Source organism: Chenopodium album, chromosome 2 (genome assembly GCF_948465745.1).
Source record: "Chenopodium album chromosome 2, dcCheAlbu1.1, whole genome shotgun sequence".
Lineage (NCBI taxonomy): Eukaryota > Viridiplantae > Streptophyta > Magnoliopsida > Caryophyllales > Amaranthaceae > Chenopodium > Chenopodium album.
Window position 1 is genome coordinate 31,098,442 of NC_137835.1, and position 18,507 is coordinate 31,116,948.

Consider the following 18,507-nt stretch of genomic DNA (forward strand, 5'->3'; position numbering starts at 1 on the left):
CAAATGCCTCGGTATCACACACCGAGCCCTTAATCACCGGCTCTAACCGGTCCTGGGCTTCAAAGATGGTCGTGTCCTCCTAATGCTCGTAGATTCTTCTTGAAAAACCTGGAAAACGCTCCAAATGTGCAATTTCCTACAAAACTCAAGCAAAACTACAAAAACACTAGAAAACACCAATTAGTAATAAAAGTGGCTCTAAAGAGCCAAAAATACTACTAATTATGACCAAGGGACGGGGGTAAAACACTATATAAATTGGACACATAAAACTCCCCCAAGCCAAACCTTTGCTTGTCCCTAAGCAAAGAGCTCATTAATGAACATATAAAACATGCTTCATCCCAAGTAAACAAAATCAAGCACAAACGATTCAAGACAAATCTAATGAACATGCTTCAATGTCAATCAATCTCATTCATCTAATCATTCTTCCTCCCCAACAATTGTCAAGTAGGGCAAACCACATGAGCATATAGAATTCAAGACTAGTGCTCACACACTCAACTCTCATTTATGTGGCGAGTAAAAGATGTACTCGATCGCTCTCCAACCAACCCCTTTATATGTGAACAATGCCCTCCCGACTCACACTCTCGTGCGTTTAAAACAATGTACGCTCAACCTACTAGTCGGCTCAAAATATGTCAAATCATAACTTGCATTGATAAACAACACTTTCACATTCATACAACTCTTATGCACAAAGGTCGGAAGGTCTTTAAAGCTTGTAATGTAAGGCTAGGGTAAAGGCTAGGATAAATTTAGGAAAATGGGAGAGAAAAGTCATGCTTAAGGGAGTCATATCCTAATAAAACCCAAGGTCAAAACAAGTAATGACCAAAACATCTCCAATCACAACTTAACTCCACAAAAATTCACCAAGCAATCCTATACACAACAACAATCCCAACACTTACATATTCACTCACAAAGTCTGATAATAGGAAATAGAGTGAATTAAAACAAACTTTGAACTACTTATTATTTTTTCTTTCTTTCTTTTTTTTCAAACTTTGAACCTTTTTTTTTTAGCAACCTTCACATAGAACATTTAAACATTTGAAACGATAAAACATCAATATTTTCCAATCATAATATCAAAAGAAAAATCACTCTTCTTTTATTCCCACATTGTGCAAATAATATGCACGCCACAACTCCCTCACCTCACCAACTAATAGCTCCCCCAAGCCAAGCTTGAGACTAGTAACCAATAGGGCTTAAATAATCTTGTAATGTGGCTAATAAACAACAAAAAGTCAAGAAAATAACATGGGTAGCAAGAAGGGAACAAATATATCTAATATCGTCTGAAGGCTACCTAAGAGAACAAATGCCTTTGTCCTCCTCAATGTGCATAATATTGAGCCATACAAACATTACTAATAGTTGCAAACCAATACTCAAATTCCTTGACATACCAGGAACTATCACACAATTACTAACCAAATCAAATAGTCAAGCACTATATTCACAAATGGTTGGAAAAATTGACGCATGTTTAGGCATCCAAACAATTAAACTTCAAATCATGATCAACAAATTCACAAAGCTCATTATCATATACCAAGAATCAAAACAATATTTTCCAAGTATGGGACATAGGAAAGAATGATTTACAATTCATTGGAACGTATTTTTAAATTTTATTTTTATTTTTCAATTTTTTTGTATTTTTTCATAAAGAAAAGCAATAAAAACTACACTAGAAAGCAATAAAATCTATACTAGAAAAGCAATAAATAGAGAAAAGAGAGAAATAGTTACCATATGTACAAGAAATCTCCCCCCAAGCCAAATCAAGCAATGCCCTCATTGACTTGGGAGTGTAGTTAGGAGAGGCTAATCCTCGTCATCATCCTCATCCATCCTCTGGTAGCCCCCTCCATAACTCGAGCCAGCACCACCCTGGCTCGTACCAACACCACCATAGCCCGAACCACCTGCAAAGTAGTTAGGGTCTACATTTCCCCCCATTCCCCCAAAAGGAGCATCGCCCCCCATAACCATGGACTGAAGAGTAGTCCACATAAGTACCAAAAGCTCCGGGGGTCGAATACCCTCCTTGGGGGTATTGGAACCAATCGGGAACTAATGCCTCGGGGGGAATAGCCCCTCGGCGTGCATAGTCGTCATACACATAGGGTATAAACCTTTCCCGAGGTTTCTCTCAACATGGCCTACCCTCCTATCTAAAGTGCCTAACCTAGAGTCTAGGTTTTGCACCATGCCCTCCACTCTCCCTTGCCCTCTCTCTATACGGTCTAGTTGGCTCCTAAAAGCCGAGAAGTCATAAGGGGCATGGGGGTTGATATTATAATCGACGGAGGAGGTGGGTATTCCATAGGTGTAGGATTGGGGTGGTGGTTGGCATTGGGGTGAATGATGTTGGGGTGAATGGTGGGGTTGTGGTGAAAAGTGAGGCTCTTGAGCCTCGCCTTGACCGTTTATCTCAAAAGTGTAGGAAGGCTTCCCCTTCTCAAATTTGGTCAAGGCGGGGTTGGGTAGCGTAAATGCTTGGTCTCTCCTACCCGATTCCCGGTGGACTATCCACCATGTCTCACTGCCCATAGGTTGCACCCAGTTAAGGCCCCCTAAGTATGCTAGGTCCATGAGGGTAGAACCCTCCGTTTTCCTATGCCTGTTTGGGTTCCATCCTAGGTGTTTCACTGCTATATGGGTCACCAACCCCCCAAAATAGATAGGCGCCCTAGACCTACCCCCCTCGGCCGCATTGGCCACCCTTTAAAAATGTTGGGCTATCCTATGTGATATGTTCAGTTTTTCGGCATTAGGAATCATATAGGAAGCCAACAATTCAAGTTCATCCCTCCTAATGTTTGCCAGTTCATGCCTCCCAAAGATTGTGAGTTTGCCAAAACTTTGGGACGGGATGTTGAATCCACGTCCCTTTGGCATGTTGGAGGTTAAGTAAACCCTCCCCGGTGAGTCTTTTATAGACCACGACAATGTGGTCTTGGGAGGGTTCAATAGGCTTATCCGATTTAAGCTCAAACAATTTACCAAATTCTTTTAAAGTTAACCGCACATCATTGTTTAGCAATCGAAATTGGACATGAGTGATTAAAGCATTAGTTTTAATACATTGAAGCTAGAAACAAATTCTAATGTCAAATAATCATAGGTATCATAATGCATTTGGAAAAATCCACTCATTCCTATACCTTTAAACAATTTCTCTACCGGTTTATCAATTCCTAGCCTAGACAACGTAGGATGATGTACAAATTGAGTAGAGATTACCTGCCTCTGGATGAGGTTGAACATCCTATCTTGTTGTTCGGTTGAGGTTATGACAACTTCCTCCCATCCCGGTATTTGAAGCTTCGGGTCGACCATCGGTTGTTGTTGTTGCCTAGAACCTTCACCTCTTTGTTGTCTAGATCTCTTTGAAGCCATTTTAAGTGAAAAAGTTAGGAATTGAAGCTTTCTCTCTCTAAGGGTTTTGAGAAATCTTGAGAGAAAGTGGTAGAAATTTAGTGGAGAATGTAGAGGAAGGTGTAAGGATGAAGAATATGTGAAAATTTTTGAGTTTTGATGGATGAATTTAGGAGATCTTGAAAAGAAGGTGAGTTTAAAGGTTTGAAAATGGAGGTTTTAGAGAGAGAAAGTGTGAATGAAGAAGAAAAAGTAAGAAAGAAAAAGAAAAGAAAGGAAGAGAAAGAAACTTATGCCCGGACTAAAATATAGGCGCGCTCGATCGGGCAAGCCTCGCCCAATCGGGCGAAGGTATGTAAGTCTGGGTTGTGAAGTGCGCGCCCGATCGGGCGAGAACTCGAACAAAATTTTGCCATTTTTGCTCGCCCGACATTTCTTTTTGTGTCACTCGATTTCTCCAAAAATCCGCCCGATCGGGCGAAATTTCCCTTGATTTTCTTCCTTCCTTGCGCGCCCGATCAGGCAAAATAACACTCCGATAAAATCCAAATTGCGCGCCCGATCAGGATTCCTTGCCCGAATTCTGACCCCTAGGTGTGCGCTCGATCGGGTGGTTCTTTTTCTTCAAACTTTTTCTCTTGAAAACTCCTTACTTTATGATCTAATACCTGTACAAAAACACTTATGAAAGGTAAAATTTCACTCTCCTTACCTCTCTAAAAAAAAATTAAAATAAAATAAAGGAAAAACTAATCTAGAAAGCAAGAAATACGGGTTGCCTCCCGCAAAGCGCTGGTTTATCTAGGTCCCGCACGACCTTCCTACCACATTGAAGCTCAAAATGAACCGGAACCGCTTAGGTGAAGTAGTTCAACTGCACCAATCGTAGCCCCCTCATGATATAGCTTAAGTCTTTGGCCATTAACGTTGAACTCGTTACCATGTTCATCGAATACCTCCACAGAACCAAATTTGTTAGCCCTTTTGATAGTAAAAGGACCCGACCACCTTGACTTCAACTTTCTTGGGAAAAATTTAAGTCTAGAGTTGAACAACAACACTTTATCACCTTCTTTGAATTCTCTCGGAAGGATCATCTTGTCGTTCCATCTCTTTGTCTTCTCCTTGTACACACGAGCACTATCATAGGCCGTCAACCTAAACTCATCGAGTTGGTTAAGTTGAAGTAACCTCTTTTCTCCCGCTAATTTGGCATCTAAATTTGATCTCCTTAATGGCCTAATATGCCTTGTATTCTAATTCCACCGGAAGATGACATGCTTTACCGTACACGAGTCTATATGGAGTAGTACCTATTGGGGTCTTAAACGCGGTTTTGTATGCCCAAAGGGTGTCATCCAACTTATCGCTCCAATCCTTCATTGATTTTGCCACCACCTTCTCTAGAATGGCCTTGATCTCATGGTTGGAAACTTCAACTTGGCCACTAGTTTGGGGATGGTAGGCTAAACCTGTCCTATGGTAGACACCATACTTTTTGAGGAGGGTGTCTAACTTCCGCTCATGAAAGTGAGATCCTCCGTCACTGATTATAGCTCTAGGCACTCCAAATCTTTGAAAGATAGTCTTCTTAAAAAGTCTGTGGACCACCTTGGCATCATTAGTAGGAGTAGCAATGGCCTCAACCTACTTGGATACATAATCAACGACGACAAGTATATAGCGGTTCCCGTTGAAGAAGGGAACGGTCCCATGTAATCAACACCCCAAACATAAAAAATTTCAACTTCCGAAATTCCAGTTTGAGGCATCTCATGCTGCCGTGAGATGTTGCCAGTCCTCTGGCAAGAGTCACAAGCCTGCACAAAAATGTTAGCATCCTTAAACATAGTAGGCCAATAGAAACCTGACTCATTAATCTTGGCCACCGTTTTGGTGGGGCCATGATGTCCTCCATATGGTGAGGTGTGGCAACTAGTAAGCACACCGTGAACTTCCCATTCGGGAACACACCTGCGAAATAATCCATCTGCACACTCACGAAATAAAAAAGGATCATCCCAAAAATAATGTTTAACATCAGAAAGGAATTTCTTTTTCTATTGGTAGGACAAGTCAGGAGGTAGAGTACCACCCACTAAATAATTAGCAAGGTCAGCATACCATGGGTGTTGCTCTACAACTGCATGTAGGTTGTCATCAGGGAAAGAATCATCTATAGGAAGAGAATCCTTACCCTCATCATACCTGATACGTGACAAGTGGTCTGCCACTACGTTCTCTGCTCTCTTTTTATCTTTTATCTTGATATTGAAATCTTGGAGCAAAAGAACCCAACGGAGTAGCCTAGGCTTGATTCCGCCTTAGCTATCAAGTACTTTAAAGCTGCACGGTCAGTAAAGACAATGACTTTAGAACCAACAAGATATGATCTAAATTTTTCTAAAGCATATATGGCAGCAAGAAACTCCTTCTCCGTAGTGGCATAGTTGACTTGGGCTTCATCCAAAGTTTTGCTTGCGTAATAAATAGCATGAAAAACTTTGTCCTTTCTCTGTCCGAGCACGGCTCCTAGTGCAAAGTCACTTGCATCACACATAATCACGAAAGGTAGATTCCAATCGGGAGCACATATGATGGGTGCCGATATCAAAGCCTGCTTAATACTGTTAAAAGCCTCAAGACACTCGTCAGTAAAAATAAAAGAGGCATCCTTGAGTAAAAGCTAAGTCAGTGGTTTAGCAATTTTAGAAAAGTCTTTGATAAAGCGACGATAAAACCCCGCATGACCCAAGAAACTTCTAAATCCCTTAACATTAATTGGGGGAGGTAATTGCTCAATCACTGAAATCTTAGATTTATCTACTTGTATGCCCTTGTCAGATACAATGTGACCTAGGACTACTCCCTCTGTCACCATAAAGTGACATTTCTCCCAGTTTAATACCAAATTGCATTCTTCACATCTTTTCAAAATTTTAGCGAGATTTATTAGACATGAATCAAATGAAGAACCATACACGCTAAAATCATCCATAAAGACTTCCATAATAGACTCTATGAAATCAGAAAAAATGCTCATAATGTAACGTTGAAAGGTAGCGGGGGCATTACATAAACCAAAGGGCATCCTACGATATGCAAAAGTACCATAAGGGCATGTAAAGGTTGTCTTTTCCTGATCTTCAGGGTGAATTGGAATTTGGAAAAATCCCGAATACCCATCCAAATAGCAAAAGAACTTATGGTTAGCTAACCTCTCAAGCATTTGATCTATAAAGGGGAGGGGGAAGTGGTCCTTTTTAGTGGCGATATTTAGTCTACGATAATCAATGCACATACGCCACCCTGTAACAGTTCTAGTGGGGATTAATTCATTTTTCTCATTAGTAATCACAATCATCCCACCTTTTTTTGGCACTACCTACACAGGACTTACCCACTTGGAGTCAGAAATAGGATAGATAATACCTGCATCAAGTAATTTCATAACCTCTTTCTTGACTACTTCCTTCATATTAGGATTCAATCTTCTCTGAGGTTGAATGCAGGGCTTATAGGTATCCTCTAAATGTATCATGTGCATACAAAAATCAGGGCTAATACCCTTGAGATCATGAATACTGTACCCAATTGCTTTCTTATGGTTTTGAAAAACCCCTAGAAGTTGGGAAGTTTGTAGGTCATCAAGTGCAGTACTAATGATCACGGGGTATAGTACCTGCTCATCTAGAAAAATATATTTTAAGTGAGAAGGGAGAGGTTTTAGTTCAGGTTTCTTGACCTCTGCAGGTTTCGATTCCTGAACTAAATTTACTACCTTCATTGTCTCTTTGGGGTCTAACTCTTTTAGGGAAAGAGCTCTTTCAATATCCTATACTTCATTACCCTAGACACTTGCATTATCTGCAGATAAATTCCCACAAAGAATTTCCTCCAGGGGATCCCTTGCAAGAACCTGTGGCAAGCTATCATCACAAATATCGTTCATTATATCAATTACATCAATAAAACAACAATTTTCCTCTAGCATAGGCACTACATTCCCTATATGACAAGGGATAGAAAAACTACCGAGATTCTTTAATTTATGAGGGGATTTATTTTGCAATAAGGCACTACATTCCTCTGTAAAAGCTACAGTTTCTACCTCATTAAAGGCAATTTTTCTAGTCAGAATGTCTTTCACAAATTTAGCATATGCAGGAACCTGAGTGATTAAATCAGTGAAAGGAATTGTTACATGCAAGTTTTTCACAACCTCCAAGAACTTATCGAATTGTTTATCAAACTTACTCTTCAATTGTCTATTAGGGAGCAGTAGTTTGATAACTGGGCTTTTTCACATCTCCTCCCTTATCCTGAGATTTACCCTGCAAAGAAACAGTAAAAGGGTTAGTATCTGTTTGTAGCCCTGCAGGGTTAGCAGGATTAACGTTTGGTATAAAGGAATCTGGATCAGGAACTGGTCCATCTTCCTTTGGCATAGGAGGTCCATCATAATGTGAACCACTTCTTAGAGTGATTGCATTGGCATGATCTGTGGGATGGATCGGTTGTGATGGTAGAGCTCCCTGCTGACGGGTTTGTAGGGTAGATGAAAGTTGTGCAATTTGATTATCCATGATTTTATTATGGGCTAAAATAGAATCAATTTGCGAATCCCTACTCTCCATATGATTTTGCATGTTAGTAAGCATTGCTCTAATTTCTGTCATAGCAGGGTCAGAAGATGATGAGGGTTGTGCTTGGTTTTTTTGGCCAGAATTTGGATGGTAATATTTCTGCTGTGGTTGGGGGTTACTGTTGTGGTTGTTGTGGAGGTGGAGGGTTTTGTACATTGGTACTCCGGTACGAAAGATATGGATGGTTCCGGTAACCAGGGTTATAAGAGTTAGAATATGGGTTATTTTGCCTATAGTTTTGGAAGGCATTAACTTGTTCCATGGAACTCCTACAATCTTGCTCCCAATGCCCTACAATTCCACAATTTTTACAAAAAGCTTCATTGTTAGCAACAGTAGAAACATTAGCTACAGAGTTAGGAGTAGCAGTAAGATTATCTAATTTTTGACAAATAGATGTTAATTAAGCTTGCAAAAAGGATACGGAATCGACATTATATTTTCCTTTATTCACAAACCCTCTCGGATTCCCGTATTGGGAATTGTGTATTTCCATATCTTCGATAACCTGTCCGGCATCGTCCACATTTAAATTCATGAATCTCCTGCTAGCTGCAGAATCTAGAACTGATCTAGATGAATTTCCAAGTCCATTGTAGAAAGCTTGGATCAATTGCCATTGTGCTAGATTGTGGTGGGGGCATTCTCTCTGTAGATCCTTGAACCTCTCCCAAGCCTCATATAAAGTTTCATCGGCCTCTTGAGCGAAGTTCTGAATAGCACTCCTTAGTATAGCTGTTTTCTCTGCAGGATAATATTTGTTATAGAAATTCAAGGCAAGAGTTTCCCAGTCAGTAATACCAAGTGCAGTTCTATTCAAACCATTAAACCATAATTTAGCTTTTCCACATAATGAAAAGGGAAAAAGAATCTCCCTGATTTGGTCCTGCGTGACCCCGGCTTGTCTAATGGTGTTACAATATTGGCAGAATTCTGCAATGTGAAGATTAGGATCTTCACCCTTAGCTCCACTAAATTTCTTCCTCTCTATCATAGTGATAAATTAGGCTTGATTTCAAATTGTACTCCATCTAGGGCCGGAGTTGGAGTAAGGTGCAGAAAATCTGTGAGCTTTTGCTGCGAGTAGTCACTGAGCTTCTTTTGGGCCGTCATCTCTGATTCTGAATCTGAAGGAATTTCTGTGTCGCTAGAATCAGATGGAGGGTCTCTTCGATTATTGTCTTCCTCAGATTCCGCCAGGATTTGTCTATAAAGATTCCTTTGCATATGAAACGAGCGCTCGATCTCAGGATCAAATGGGATGTAACCTAATCTGGAACACCTGGGCATAAACAAGGAACTAAAAGACAAATATGAGAATTGCCTCAAAGAACTAACGTTCTCTGAGACAAGAGGGGATAATCTATACTACAAAAAAAAAATCAGAAAATAAAAATAAAACCGTTTCCCCGGCAACGGCGCCAAAATTTGACAGGCTCAAGTCGTATACACCTGATCAAAGATAAAACCTTAATCCACTAACTATGTAGATAGGGAAGAAGGGTCGAAGCACAGGGAAACAGGTCAATTTAATCCTAATTAATTAGAAGCAATCTAAATTATCAAGAAACCAAATTTGTTGTAAAATGGTAATCAATTACATACTACTAAAAGCGAATCTGTAGGAACACTTGGCAACATATTATTAAAAAAATTCCCGCCAAAATTACTTTCTAAATAAAATCGTTATTATATAAAAATAAAGATTGCATTTAGATTATGACCTTTTTTTTTTTATAAAATCTAAAATAAACTTCCTAAAACATCAACTTGCACATTATAACTATAAATATTTTCTCTCACATGTTTTAATTGTTTTAATATATTTCATGCACTTTAATACCTGATGAATCGATTCATTAATTTTTATCAATTACATACTACTAAAAGCGAATCTGTAGGAACACTTGGCAACATATTATTAAAAAAATTCCCGCCAAAATTACTTTCTAAATAAAATCGTTATTATATAAAAATAAAGATTGCATTTAGATTATGACCTTTTTTTTTTATAAAATCTAAAATAAACTTCCTAAAATATCAACTTGCACATTATAGCTATAAATATTTTCTCTCACATGTTTTAATTGTTTTAATATATTTCATGCACTTTAATACCTGATGAATCGATTCATTAATTTTTATATAATTATATTATTATCATAATTATTCAACAACCGTGCATTTGCACGGGGGTTTAACCTAGTTAAACTACTAAAGGTAAGAGTAGAAAGGGAGTAAAATAAGATGTAAATCAATAAAGGAAGAACCTAGGGCATAGGTTCACTAATAAAAAATATTCCAGGGTAAATCATAATAAGCAATCATCAATACATCAATTAATCAGATTATGAAGGGCTTTCGCTACGTATTACAATCACAGAGTTAATTTATCGGTATTAAATCTAATCTCTCGAATCTCGACTTAACCATTTATAAATTAGTCCGCCTATTGAAACTAAGCCTAAACATCAATTCTCATCTCTCGGATATCGAATCAATATTGCTAAACTCATACAATTAAATCTGGCAAACCTAATTGTATAGCATTAAATCAATCAATAGGAAAATAATCAAGCATTGATAATCAATAATCACAAATTACCCCTTCATATTATATATTAGATCCCCATAAACCCTAGAAATAAAACTACTCAAGCATGATTAAATCTAAACTAATCAAAACTATAAAATAAGACATGATTAAAGAATTAAAGAAAATAACTGAAATTAAAAGAGAAAAAATTGTTACCAAAAGAAATCTGGATTATTAAGGAATGGAATTAAGAACAAGGTTGAGAGAATTTAAGAGAGAGAAAATATTTTAAGTGGAGAGAGAAAGTCTAAAAGAGAAGGTAATCAAAATTACGTACAAAAATCGTACTTAAACATCCCTAAAACAAATCCTAATTGAAAACTAAAAATCTCAGCTCCAAAAACACGCGCCCGATCGGGCCCGCCTTTTTCTTCACGATCTTCCTGGGCAGCCGCGCTCGATCGAGCTAATGCTCACCCGATCGGGCGCACCTTCTTGTTGGTGCTCTCTTCTGCGCGCCCGCCCGATCGGGCGTAAGCTTGCCCGATCGGGCCCGGTCTCTTTCTCGAGGCTTGGACTTCGATTGGGCTCGATTCTTCGGCCCAATCCAGATTTCCTCTTCGGGTCTTGAATACTCGGTCCAAATGCCCTGGTATCACACAGCGAGCCCTTAATCACCGGCTCTAACCGGTCCTGGGCTTCAAAGATGGTCGTGTCCTCCTAATGCTCGTATATGCTTCATGAAAAACCCGAAAAACGCTCCAACTGTGCAATTTCCTACAAAACTCAAGAAAAACTACAAAAACACTAGAAAATACCAATTAGTAATAAAAATGGCTCTAAAGAGCCAAAAACACTACTAATTATGACCAAGGGACGGGGGTAGAACACTATATAAATTGGACACATCAATGATCAAATAAAAATTTCTTCCATAAAATTAACAATCATTGAATAGATCCTTTGAGAGAGAATTAAACATAATAATAGTACGAAAATCTTTTCACCCCTATAGAGGCACCACCAAGAAATCCTCCAGTTTATACATTACAATTAGCAAGCCAAATTTTAAATCTTATGGAACACCAAAATCTTTTGGTAGTACTGGAAACTCGAAGAGAAGTAGTGGGGATCGAATTGAATCTGACCTACCTGTCGACGGGCAACTTGATTCAAGACATCAAAATGATAGCGCAACCGCTATCAATGGAGGACATTTGGGCGATGGGGAAGCTCGACCAATGGAGGGATTGGGGGATGTTGTTCCCAACCAACAATAACTACCTTGAGCAATCTTGAGGGACCTTCCCGAATTTTCCCCTGCCATCTGTTAATATGTAGACAATTCTATGGAATGTGCGAGGTGCGTCCAGCAAGGATTTTGTCTCCCATGCAAAAGAGGTGGTCATATTACATAAACCTGATATCTTGTATCTCTTGGAAACCAAGTCAACTTATGATATTGTCAAAGGCGTGTGTAAGAGGCTAGGGTTTGAGGAGTTTAGAACATTACCTACTAATGGGCTTAAAGGAGGGATATGACTTTTTTTGGCGAAAACCGGCTATTTTTAGTCGATTTTGTTACTGATTCTCCTCATGTGATTCACTCCCTTTTTAAGGTCTCACCCTCCGACCCCGAGGTACTTATTACAGGGATTCATGCTCCATCTTCTTGGAAGGAAAAAAAGGAGTTATGGAAGGCACTTGGCGAGAATTCTCCTGCTACTACCACTCCTTGGCTTATCTTGGGTGATATGAATGAGGTGCTTTCCCAATCCGAAAAATGGGGGGAAGACCGGTTACAAATTCCCAAGAGAGGGAATTTTTGAAATGGACTGGTTCCGAGGGACTGATCGATCTAAAACACAATGCAAGAGAAGGAACGGAATTAATTAGGGAAAGGCTTGATAGGGCTCTTGCGAATGCTGAGTGGATGAAGGTGCACCCTCAAAATCAGGCATTTCATTTAGCTAAAACCTATTCTGACCACTGTCCGATTTTAATTGATATTGGTTCTATTAGAGGCATTTTAATTATCCTTTTAAATGCAAAGAGGCTTGGCTACAAAACCCTAGTTTTGACGAATTTTTTGCTAATTCGTAAGGGAAGGGGGATAATTTTTATGACTCTAAAAACAGTTTCACCTTGGAAGTCAAGTTATGGAATAAGTATGTTTTTAACAATGCCATCCAAAATAAAAACAGGCTCATTGCTCGTATTCATGGAATTCAAAAAGTACTTTGTACTAGATATTCTTCTTTCCTAATTAATCTTGAGAAAACTCTCCTAAAAGAATTAAATGGAGTGCTTAAAATTGAAAGAATTTTATGGGCTCAAAAGGCTGGGGTAGATTGGAGGAAATTTGGAGATTGGAACACAAAATACTTTCACATCCTGGTTAAGATTAAAAATTGCAAAAGCAAAATATTGCGTCTTAAGGACGACAATGGGGATTGGGTTCATGACCAAGATAAGCTTAAGTTGATGTGTGTTAATTATTTTAGGAATATATTTGAGTCGAAACAAAGCTGTCAATCTAGACTTAGCTTGTCAATTTTATTCCTAATGCAATATTAAGGATGATGATATGGTGTACCTTGCTAGCGAAGTTACTAGTATGGAAATTAGGGGTGCGTTAAATATGATGGCTCCTATGAAAAGCCCGGGCCCGGATGGTATTCAACCTAAATTTTTCCAAAAATATTGGGATGTGGTGGGAACTTCCATTGTTAATTTTGTGTCCAATTGTTTTAAGGAAGGAAAAATCCCGACTTATATTAATGAGTCTTATATTTGTATTATCCCTAAAATTGATCAACCGGAAAAAATGAATGCTTTTAGACCGATAGGATTATGTAACTCGATTTATAAACTTATCAACAAAGTCATAGCTAATAGTATTAAACCTTTATTAGGTGATTTAATTAATCCGGTTCAATCAAGTTTCATAGAGGGAAGAAGTATTGATGAGAACGTGTTGGTCATTAAGGAAGCTGCTCACTTTTTTAAAAAAGCAAGCAAGAAACACCTAATGGCTTTCAAGATCGATATTTCTAAAGCCTATGATAACTTGGAGTGGGGGTTTATTCGTGAAACTTTAATAGGTCTTAATTTCCCAAACACAAACTATTGGGTCAGTCTAGTCTGACCAAATAGTTTGCCAGTCCATCTATTGTTTTCTGTAAGACATTACAAACTTCTCACACCCTCATTTCCACTCACCACCACCAACAATACTCTCACTCAATCCTACTACACTTTCTCTCTCCTCCCTCACCTTTAACCCACCCCTATTTTCTCTCTCCTCAACTTCCTGCTAAATTACTCCATTTTATTTGATCATAATTCATGCTTGAATTGAAGAGGATGGTAAGAATGGTGAAAATAAATATTGTTGATTATATTTGTCCATGATTTATGCTTGAAATGGCTTGAAAATTGATTGAGATTCTCGGATTTTTCGAAAATAGCCCAAAAAATCGATTTGAGGCTTTCTTGTGTGATGTATAATTGTTGAAATTGATTGTTCTATATGATTGTATGTTGAATTGTGAGCGTTTTGATAACAAATGCATGTATTTTGGTTGAGAAATGAGCATGTTATGTTATACCCATGAGCTTAATACGGGACCTTCAATGGTGATTCCACCATTGTTGACTTTTTAATTATTTTTATAAAATAAATTCTATTTTCTTGATTATATCATCTATAATAAGTTGAATGATATCCTCTATAAGTTGGATTATATGATCCATTGTCCAGATGATATTATGTATTAGTTCCATGATATCCTCTATTAGTTTAGTGATATCATGATATTATCTATAGTTTGGATAATATCCTCTATTGGTTCTATGATATCATCTATAAGCTGGATGATATCATCTATTTCCTAAATTATATCATTTATAGGATGGATGATATATATCCTCTAATGGCTATATGATATCATTTGTAGGCTGGATGATATTCTCTATTAGTTTGTTGGATTATGGAGGATATCATCCTAATAGAGGATATCATCCAGCCAATAGAGGATATCATCCAGTCAATAAAGGATACCATATAGCTTAGCCAATAAAGAATATCATCCAGTTAGTAGAATATATCATACAACCAATACAGGATATCATCCACCTAATAGAGGATATCATCAAGCCAATAGAAATATCATCCTGTCAATAAAGGATATCATATAGCCAATAAAAGATATCATCAAGTCAATAGAGGATATCATCCAGCCAATAGAGAATATCATTATACTAATTGAGGATATTAACAATTTGCATTTTGTTAGTCCGAACTGACGAAACATTTCGCCAGTCCGGACTGACACAATACCTTCTCTTTCCCTAATATCCTTGTTAATTTAATTCTTAGTTGTATTACTACTCCTTCAATTTCCATTTTATGGAATGGAGAGGTTACTAATACTTTTACACCTTCGAGAGGAATTAGACAAGGGGATCCCCTTTCTTCTTATATTTTTGTTCTTTTCCTTGAAATACTTTCTCTAATGATTGAGCAAGAGGTAAGAGAAGGTAATTGGTTGCCTATTAAAATTGATAGTGAGGTTTGAATCTCCCATCTTTTTTATGCAGATGACATCTTTTTGTTTGGTAGGGCCTCGGTTGAGAATGTGGTCGGGGTCATTAAAAAGGTCCTTCTTGACTTTGGTAATAAGTCGGCCGGGTTTATTCATAAGCCTTACTAAGTCTAAAGTTATTTTCCTTCCCAAGATGTGTCTTTCTCTTAAGAGAGCTATCCTTGATGCTTCAAGTATTAAGGGAGCTCCTTCTTTTGGAAAGTATTTGGAGGTTAGAATTAGCCCTAAAAAACTTAGAAAGGCGGATTATGTTGATCTTCTCATCAAGACTAAAAACAGAATTAAGGGATGGCAAGCCAACCTTCTTAATATGGCCGATAGGTGTACCTTAATTAAATCCGTTCTTAACTCTTATCCTCTCTATGTTATGCAAACTACATTGCTTCCTAGTGCTATCATTAATGATTTGGAAAAGAGTGGTAGAAGGTTTTTATTGAATAAGGTAGATAAAACCCACTATCTCCCTAGGACTAGCTAGTTGGGAAAAGGTTTGCCTTCCTTCGGGATTAGGGGGTTTAGGAATGCGTAACTTAAAAAATTGGAATCTTGCTTTTATGGCTAAACTTGAGTGGAGAATTATTCATGATCCGGATAAGCTTTGGGTTAGAATCCTTCGTGCTAGATATTTTAAGAGATCCTCTTTCCTTAATAGTATTCAGAGTACTAATGATTCTCCCCTCTGGAGAGATATCCTTAAAGGCAAGGAGTTACTTATGAAAAGGGTTTCTTATAAAATTGGGAATGGGGAGGACATTTGTCTTTGGTACCATCATTGGGTGGGTGACAAACCAATTTATTTAGTCATTGACAATCCGATTCCCGATTATATGGCCCATTGGAGTGTGAATTATATTATATTATTCCCGGGTATCTTTGTAAGCTAATTGAGGCCATTCGCTTACCTTTGGTTGCCTCGATTGAGGATAATCTATGTTGGGGAATTGAATCTAATGGTCAATTGAGTATTCGTAGTGCTTACAAGTTGGCTTCTAATTTTTCTGCTCATCCCACTTTTCCCTCTATTAATTGGAAAAAGATTTGGCACCTTCTTATTCCTTTCAAGTACAAAATGATAGTGTGGAATGCAAGTCACCAAATCCTTCCTACTGCTACTATCCTCGCAACTAGAATCGATAATTTTAACCCCATTTGTACTAGATGCAAGCTGGGGGGAGGAGAGTCATATGCATTTGTTTCGAGATTGCATTAACTCTAGGACTTTATGGTCTAGAATTTTTAGCCTTAAGAAAATGTATAAAAACTTCACTTTTCAAACTTTTTACAATATTAATTGGGAAGGTTAGATGAATTATAACATGAATATGAGAAATACTTGGAGGGTGACTTTTTCGGTGGTTATTTGGCACTTGTGGAAAGCTAGAAATTACACGGTCTTCCAACTTGTTGTCTATCATCCTCTAACTTTGTTTAATAGATATAAGATGGATTTGGATACTACTCTCACTGTTTTTCAGGGGAAGGGGAGGATTCCAGCTTTCCTTATAAGGGAAACAAGATGGCAAAGACCTCAAGGAAATACCATTAAGATTAACACTGATGGTGCATGGGAATGGAGAAAGAAAGACAGGTCGGGAGCTGGAGCAGTGGCTCGTACTTCAAACGGGGTTTGGTTCTTTAGGAATGTCTAGCAGATAAACGCTGGTAGCGCTGCTCAGGCGGAGCTGGTTGCTATCTGTGGTGGTATGAAAATGGCAATTGACGCAGGCCTAAAGGATGTCATAATTGAAACTAACGCCCTCTCTCTCAAGACTACCATTGAAGCAGTGGAGAAGAATGGAACTCACGAGTTTGTAGCCATCCTAAGGGATATGCAGAACCTGCTGGCTAGAGGTATTTTTCTTTTTCATGCTTATAATTATGCTGTAGGCTAGGTTTTGAACTTGATTAGTACTTTTAATCTTTATTTCAGTAGTAGTATGAACTTTCGGTTGGGCGGAGCTAAGCTGATGACTTGGCTGCTTGGTTGTAATATGATTTTCTTTAATTAATCAATTTCTTTCATTTAAAAAAAAGGAATTCATGTAAGAAAATAAAACAAATATTATTAGAGTACATTAGGGGTTCTAATGTAACTGATACGGATTGCTCTATAGAAATCCTGATCCAATCCCTTAACAGAGATGAGTACCAGGAATTATGAGCTCAGAAGAATTCCATATTAAGAAAGGATCCTTCGAGAGGTTCACCAATGGAGATAACAGAGGAATTAGAGAGGGAAAGAGAGAGATAGAGAAAGAGAGAGAGAGAGAGAGAGAGAGATTAAGAGGGAAGGTTGTATTTCATTAATGCATAATCACAACATTACCAAGGTGTGGCTTATATAATCAGCTCACTTAATTACAGCTAAGCAAGAAATAACAACTTAGAGAATATAATCTGTTACAACAATATTCTCTCATACACTCCCTTTTCCCTCTTCCCAAAATAACGGATTCTCAGACTTATCTAGCTCAGCATTGCTCTTTCCATCTTCCAGCTCAGCAACTGCCTCCAATATTGCAATGTGAATTGACAAGGTTAAGTCGTATCCCCAAATCAAAAGTAATTCTAAAATCCTCTAACTAATGTAGATAGGGAAGTAGGGTCGAATCCACAGAGAAACGGATCTTTCTATTCCTAATTAACTAAAATATGAAGTAACCAATATTTATATTTGAATAATAAACTAAACTACGGAGATAAAAAATAAGGAGAAAATAATATATAAAAGGATCTAGGGCATTGGTTCACCAATAAATAATATTCCAAGGTTGAATATAATAATCATTCATCAATGCATAATTAATTAGATCATAAAGGGCTTTTGCTACGTATTATAATCACACAATTAATTTACCGGTATTAAATCTCATCTTTCGAATCTCGACCTAACCATATGTAAATTAACCTGCCTATTGAAACTAGACCTAAACATCAATTCTCATCTGTCGAATCTTGAATCAATATTGTCAAACTCATGCATAAAAGATCAGGCCTAATCTAGTCACAGAGCATTAAATCAATCAATAGGAAATTAATCTAGCATTGATAATCAACAACAATAAATTACCCTTTCATATTATTTATGGATCCCCACAAACCCTAGAATGAAAACTACTCACACATAATAGAAGTTAAACTAATCAAAGCAATAAAACAAGTCATGATGAAAGAAGTAAAATAAACAATTAAGATTAAGAGAAGAGAAATAGTTACCAAACTAATCTGTATTAATGGAAAATAATTAAGAACAAGAGTTGAGAGAAAAGTTAAGAGAGGGAGAAATCCTAATTAGAGAGAAAGTCTAAGAAGACAA

The 18,507-nt window shown here is 37.8% G+C and overlaps 1 non-coding gene across 1 annotated transcript; it reads left to right on the forward strand.

Moving 5' to 3' along the window:
• The first annotated feature begins 8,674 nt into the window (after window positions 1–8,674).
• Window positions 8,675–8,781, forward strand: LOC145607109 (small nucleolar RNA R71). The gene has a single exon (XR_014105504.1). It is a non-coding gene; the product is annotated as a small nucleolar RNA R71 (small nucleolar RNA).
• Window positions 8,782–18,507: the final 9,726 nt, after the last annotated feature.